We start from the raw sequence: 8,072 nt of genomic DNA on the forward strand, positions 1-8,072 counted from the left end.
CAATGTGAGAAGATGTTCGGTGTCCAATCAGTAATACAGTGGTGCTTAGTGTATAATACATGCATCATCGCTTATGGACACTGCCCGTTTTCACAAATGTAATATAATCCACATGGGTCTAGTGCCAGGCATCAATTGTATTTTGATCCCATCATAATTAAGGGATCATCATCAGGACTGAAAATAATGGTAGCCCATGACAGAGCTAAATAAAATTCAACAAACAAACACACAACACATGGATATAAAATCAAAAATACAAAATCCAAAGGATCTTACCAATTCTCTCTCCAAAGAAAAGAAAAAAGTATGGAGAGTCGTGCAGCCGGTAAAATGGCGTGTGCCAAATTGGACTGTTAGAAATGTTAACAGGAGGCCCAGGTATGCTAGATAAAGAGGAAGCGCTGAAATTAAATTGGACAACGCTTTAATGTCACTTTGTTTGAAGAGTGTGAGTATATTGACTTAAAATTATTATCAAGGGGGTGTTAAACTGGCTTACCAGAACAGCCTTCATCATAATTAGTGGGGAGCTGAGCAGTTAAGCTTGTGGAGTGTTCCAAACCAATTTGGACCATCATAGCAGGTGGCTCAGGACTGTAAATAAATAAAAGGAAGGTGTCAGCCAATCAGGGAGGCCTGGGACAAAAGAGATGACTCAAAAATTGGGTCAAAGTCAGCAGACTAACCATCAAATATCTATACGTTGGATTTCCTCAAAGGGGCGGTAAAAAGGGACTGCTGGTCAGAGAAATGCACTCGGGAAGATTGCATCCAACAAGCCATGCTGCACAGGCCTCTTGAAGGGAAATAGAATGTGGAGTAGGCAGCCAAGAGTGTTCGGTGTTCTCCCTTGGCAGATGATGGTAGCCATGTTGAAAGGACTAGCTACTTAGGCAACAGCTCCAAAAAGGGTAAGTAAAGTTTTTTTGGGGGGGAATGTAAAAATGTATTGCTTAAGTAGATCAATCAGACATGAAATAGCATTCAATATTTCTAGCTGGGAAGAAAATAGGCTTTTTTAAAACTATATTGTGTTTTATAGACAGCATAAATACATATGTAACATATCAAATAGAGAGAAACAAATACATATCATGCTACAGAATCAAAAGTCCTTCAAGAGATTCATCTCAAGTTATTACAGCAGTGACGTCCAGTCTTCCATTCAGTTCAAGCTAAAAGTAATTGAATCCAGACATAGTATCCATTGAAGTTCCTCCTTATTTAGTAAGAATGTGATATCACCAGCCCTGTCTGGTACCAAAATAACAGTGATGACCTGCCACTGGGTTTCATCTTTGGTATGGGTATGCTCCATGCAGTGTTCAATATCTGGTGCAGTGGTGACCTTACACTTGAATCTGCTATGGTGTTTAGTAAATTCTTAATGTTAACATTCTGTGAGGTTTGACCAATGTATAGTAAGCCACAAGGGCACATGGTAACATAAATTACATTTTGTGTTTTACAGTTAGAGAATTGCCATACAGTGATTGTTAAGCCTGGCATCCTTGGCATGGTTTACCCCAACACCTTTGTGTTCACTCCTCCTGTGTTTCTGAATTCATTTTTATGTTGGTGTTAGGACTATGTGCACCACTGCTAACCAGTGCTGAAGCATTTAATTTACTAATAGGTCCATAGTTAAGTAGTACTACCTATACCCAGGACTGGTAAATTAAATGCTACTAGTGGGCCTGGAACACTTATTGTGCCACACACTTAAGTGTCCTTTAAAACATGTCCTGGATTGCCACTGCAGCCTGTGTGCAGTTTTGTTTATTTTTTATTTTTGTCCATCTCCCCCACGTCTTGCTTCCAGCATCCCAGCAGTCATGTAAGGGGGTCCTGGGTGTATCTCACAACTGTGTAATATGGGGTGAGACTCTTTTTTCCCTATGTGACCATCCAACAGTCTCCTCTCAAGGGAGGAGTCCTCCTGTCTATCCTCTCCGCTAGGTATGCACTCCTGAAGTGCACATCGTAACAGCCTATATCTCAACTACTGTGACGCTGGCATCTCATATCATTCCTGTGGATATTCAAACGGTATTATGTTGTTCAAGTCCCAGATATCTGCCAATGTGGAAAGCCTGATGTCATCCCATCCCTGAAAACCCCCAGTCTGGTTACTGTTTGCAGTCTAGTATCTCCCTACAGTGGTGTTCTAGGGGTGAACCGTTTGTCCCACTTCATTTCTCCATGCAATTTACTCCAAGTATCTGTCAACATCCTTGTCTCTGGCCCCGCCTGTGGCTCAAGTTTCCCTCCAGATACAGTATGCAGATAACTCATATCTCCCATTCCCTTCCTATCCAGACAGAATGCCGGGTTGCCCCACTCCGAGTTGGCCCACTCAGTAACCAGGCCAAGCTGTGCTGCCTCATAATACTCCTGTATGTTCGGGAGGGCAGTGCCGCCCTCATAACTGCTATGCTTTATGACTTTCATTGCAATTCTGGGTTGTCACTCCACCCACAGCAGGGAAGAACATAGAGAAACCAGTTCAGTGCTATCATTTTATACATTAGCCACCCGGCCCATAAGAGGCAGCGGCAGTGTGTTCCAATCTTGCACATAACCCTCCGGTCTCTCGACCATTGGCAGCAGGTGGACCTCATAGAGGGAAGCTGCTGTCTCAGTGATCCAGATGCCCAAGTATTTGAATTTCCCATGCTCCACATGCAGCAGAAGAGGCATTGTCCTACCCTGTTCCTAGCCACCCACTGGGTGCAATAGGGATTTGTCCCAGTTGACCTGGAAACCGGAGTATTTACCAAAGATCCTGAAGATGTCTCGCAGGGGAGCCAATTAGTGGTCCGGCTGAATCAGGTACAATAAGACATCAAACGCTCCTCCCATCAGGGTGCCATCCCCACACATGAGTGACTATGCACAACTGTGCTGCCAGCGCCTCCAATGCCAGCATGAATAACATTGACGACAGCTGGCACCCTTGTCCGATGCCCCTCTTAACCAGAAATCCGTGAGATATCTGTCCATTAAGTTTCACCCTAGCTCAGGGTTTTTCATATAGCAGTTTTACCCATAGAATATAAGTAGGTCCAAACTCCATTTTGGATAAGAGTCCAAACAGCTAGGGCCACTCCAAAGAGTCAAATGCCTTATTAGCATCTATCACCACTATCACCCTCGCGTTACCCAATCTTTCCACCTCTGCAATGTTGTTATGCAGTCTCCATAGGTTCAGCTTATTCGACTGGCCAGAAATAAAACTGTTTTGATCCAGGTGCAATAAGTCATTAATCACATCTCTCAGTCTAGAAGCTAACACTTTTGCCAATATTTTAGTATCAGAATTCAACAATGATATGGGCCTGTACAACTCAAATCTATCCCAGGGTTTTCCAGCTTTAGCAATCATGACAGTCATCGCTGCTCTCAGATCCTCAGACAGTTCCTCCACTTTGAATGCCTCTTCATAACCAGCATGTAACAGGACAGCAGTATGTCTGGACAACTTGTGAAGGAGCTCTATATCCTTGGGACCCAGGGACTTCCTTGTCTGCATGTGTCACTTTGCCTTTGCTATCTCCTCCACTGTTAAATAAGCTTCCAGAGCTCTTCTCTGTTCCGGCTGTAGACATCACATAAGTCAATCACTAACAAAATCCAAAACATTTTCATCAGGGGTCTGTGCTTTAGCATTGTAAAAGGATTCCATATAATCCGCAAATACCGCTGCCTCTCACTCACTGCCTGTCACATGTTTCCCAGAGTCCAGCACGACTTCCCTCACTTGTAGGCTTTCTTTTTGCTTACTCCCTATCCTTGCCAATATGTCGCCTCCTTGTCTCCTGTCTCGTAGAGAAACTTTTCCCTGGTTAGGTATTCTTTTTTCTACCTTGTTTCAGGCAACCAGTTGGTACTCCTCCCAGATCATGTCAATATCCCTTTTCAATTGGGGCATGGGGTTGGTCTCATATTCCCTCTCAAGCTGCATTAGCCTCTCTTACAGGTTTGTCAGTCTCCTAAGGTGTTACGGTCAGTCTCCAATTGCCCCCACCATAATAACTCCCCTTATAATGGCCATGTATGCCTCCCATTGTGGCACCTAACTTTGTATAATTCCTTTGTTTTCTTTCAAATAAAACTTGGACCCTCAATAGAGTAGCTGACCCTTAGTGGGAATGATCAATTAACACCTGTGCTAGGTATTGTACCTTCAAAAAGTTATGTAATGTGTCCCCTTGGGTGAAGAAATAGTCCAACCTCAATTGTATGTCATGTGTGTGTGAATGAAATGAGTATGCCCTCTCTTTACCCTCTTAGTGCCCTCCAAACATTGCACAACCCCAGCACTTGCGTGAAGCGGGTCAACTTCCATCTTGTCGCCTCTCCTTTACTTCTTGAGTTCATCCTGTTCAGATGAGTTTCAAGAACAAGGTTGAAATCCCTTCTCAAAATTTCGAGAGTCTATGGTGTGGTTGTTAGAATATGCCCCATCTTACCCAGCATTGCCATCTGAAATCTTGGTGGGGCATACAAATTCAGTAACCGTATGGTCCTTCCCTCCCATTCTCCCGTCATGGCAGTATAGCAGCAGTTAAAGTCCGTCCACTTGTGAGACACATGAAACGGCACCGATCTTTTGAGAAGAATTGTTACACCCCTAGAATCAGAACTGTATTGCGAGGAGCACGCTACCTTGTATCGCCGCCTTCTAAGGCTGTCAGTTTTGTACCTGTTAAGTGACTCAGTGACCAACTCTCTCTTCATTTTATTGCCCAACCCATTTTCATTCCATGTTAGCAGCGTGTTTGTCATAGCAGCTGTGTCTCCCCCATCTCACAGTCTCTCCCAACACACTGTTGTCCCAACTAATTTCTTGTCTTGGTAGAATGATGCCCCAATGCTTTATACATTTTCTCACTTACTACCCCCTACCTTATCGTGCCATGATCCTGCAATTGACCATCCCCCCAATTATCTGAATGTATAGCCCCGAACTGTAAATAACATATCAACTTGTTGTCACCTTTGACTGAGGCACAGCCGGTAGCTTGTGCATGAGTCATGTCTCTGCTATCTCAATGTCTCAGTCTATGAGTGTCTCTCACTTACCTACACAAAGACCCCCACTGTTCGCTGTCCCAGGTTCAATGTAGAATCTCACCGTACCGCACGAACATCTATCCCGCCAAACGTTTGGCCTCAGGCAGATAGGCCAGGACCGTGAACCCTTCTATGTTCCACCCACCTGTCTCGCCAGCATTTCCTATCCAAGATTTTATGCAGACTTCGTAGTGAGCTTTGGAAATTATTCCTCCTCTGTGTTGGGACCAGTTTCTGTGTGCTCAGATCAGCTACTCTCCGTCTCCGAATCCAGTGCTCTCCACTTGTTATTGGCAAGGGCAGTGCTGCTGTTTTGAGCTCCCGTTCCTCTCTCAGTTGTTTCTTGGTCGGGAGTGACTTGGTTTTTCTAGTCGTCCATCATCTGAAGGGTGCTGGTTGCCATCCAGAGTCCTTCCAAGCACTGGGCCCTACCATAACCCCATCTGTTCCAACCATGTGCATGCACCCTGAGCCGAAAAGAAATAAGCCTTGTCCCCATGAACCACCCATAGCTTCACAGGGAATATGAGCAAGTATTTTAAGTTCAATTGGCGGAAAACCTTTTTAAGTGGCACAAATGCTCCTCTCTGCCATTGGACCAGTGTGGTGTACTACGGGTAAAGATTCCAGGAATGTGCATGCACCCTGAGCCGATAAGAAATAAGCCTTTTCCCCATGAACAGCCCTTAGCTTCACAGGGAATAGGAGCGAGTATTCTAAGTTCAATTGGCGGAAAGCCTTTTTAAGTGGCACAAATGCTCCTCTCTGCCATTGGACCAGTGTGGTGTACTCCGGGTAAAGATTAATCTCTTGACCTCCCAGCATTCAGAGGTCGTATTTTCTAGCAGTCTGCAGAATAAAATCATAATCTTAGAAGTTCACAAGGTGCACTAATAGGGCATAGGACCGCACCAGGCAGTTAGTGAATGTGCCCAAGGATCCATTGGGGGCGTTTATGTAGACGTCCCTTCCTAATACGTTTGTATTTTTTCTCTTTCTTTATATTTTTATTAGTACGTCCCCGCAACTATAAGGCAAGGCGAAACAGACCGGGCTAGGAATACGGCTACAATTCCGAATTACAAATTACAACAATGCCGTATCAGCCCCCGACGTATTCCTCTTGCTTACCATTCATTTATCATGGCTTTCTTATGAAGAGTGCCAATAGTCCTCCACGGCCTGCTGATCCGGCAACCTTAGTGACCACTCCTGGCCGGAAAGTCTCCTTATAATCACCAATCGACCCATCACTTGTATGCGCGTATCTTGTAAGGGTAAAATGTAATGAAGGTCTCTTACTTCAACATTCCTCTTATAACCTTTTGATGAAAAGATTACCAACTAGTCTTATTATTAGGCACTACTTTACCAGGAAAGTCGAACAATTCTCACCTCTCGTGTACAGCGAGTGGAACATTGTTCCAATTCAATTATTGGGAGAGCTTATGTACAAACTATCCTTACAATCACCCATCCAACCCATCATTCGTACGCGTGTATAGCGCGTCAGACGTCAACATGTGACCCTTCTAGACTGCACGCCCGTGCCATCTTGTAAGGGTAAATTTCTAAAAATAGGTCACTTTAACATTTCTCATATAACCTCTTTATAAAAGAGTACCAACTAGCCTTATTAATGGGCACTTCTTTACTAGGAAAATCGAACAACTCTCACTGCTAGAATTCTACAGTGAGTGGAACATTGTTCCAATTCAATTATAGGGAGATCTTATTTATATAGCAGCCAATACTACTGGCAATATTTGATCTAACGGGTATTGAGGCTTATCAAATTCGAAAACACTTTTTTATTAAAAGCTAATGTTTATATAAAGGAACACATTTTATGATGGTCCAGCCTCTAGACGAACCCAGTCTTATCTTTATTGAGTACTGTATTGGAACATGACCTCAACCACAGAAAAGAAGAACTTAACTGATTAACTTCATCCAATCTTCTTTCGTGTTGAGTCCCTTTTGTACTGTATCTAATTTTGAAATGTACCATTGCTCTCTATTTTCCGTTTCATTTACATATTGCTCCCTCTTCTGTTTCCTGTTATTTTCTCTAAAATGAACCATTCAAATTCTGTATGTTTATGTTTGAGGATTGAGTAATGGTCAACTAACAGGGCATTGAGTTTATTAGTTTTAAGGACAACTTCTGCTCAAGTAAACTTAGTCTCCGTTCTCTGCCTATTTCGCCCACATATGCTAACCCACATGGGCAGCGTAGCAGATATACTACATTTGAGCTTCTACAGTTGTACAGGGTTTTTGATATTGGATTGTGTCCATTAAATATCAGAGTTTTAGCCACTATACAATGATCACATATTGAACAACTCCCACATTTACTGTTACCTAAAGCTCTCACCATTTGCAACATACTTTGTTGCAAGGGTTTTGCGAGGGTTTCTTGCGAGAAATGCACATGTGCGCGAGTGCGCGCATGCGCAGTTTTCGCAATGATCACTCAGAGACCGCAAGGAAGAGGAGGAGGGCAGCCCGGGGACGTTGCAGTACAGCTAAGTGCTTTTTGTTTTAGTTTTAATTAATGTCTAATTAATTGTTAATAGGGGGGGTGGAGGTGGGGGATGGCCAACACCGCTCCGCTGCGGAGTGTGCTGAGATTTGCCTACTCTGTGTTCCGTGGAGAACGCGGAGTCGGCAAATCTCCGCACACTTTGCGGGTGGAGCAGAGTTCTCTGCCCACGCCTAGTCAAGATGTTCTCATTGAAGATGTGCTTATTCTCGAAGTTCCCTAAATAAAGGCAGGCCAGACTCAGGGCATATGTGGGCCCCATGCTGGTCCCTTTGCACTGAAAATAGAGATTCTCTCCAAATAAAAACATTTTGTTTTCCAAGACTAGAGTAAATCACCCCATAATAAATTCTTTGTTAGCACCTCTAGTGTATTCTTAAGTTAAGATATCCTCAATCGCCATAATGGTATCATTTTGCGGAATATTAGTATATAATGCTTCTAT

The sequence above is a fragment of the Triturus cristatus genome, chromosome 7 (genome assembly GCF_964204655.1).
Source record: "Triturus cristatus chromosome 7, aTriCri1.1, whole genome shotgun sequence".
NCBI classification, from domain to species: domain Eukaryota; kingdom Metazoa; phylum Chordata; class Amphibia; order Caudata; family Salamandridae; genus Triturus; species Triturus cristatus.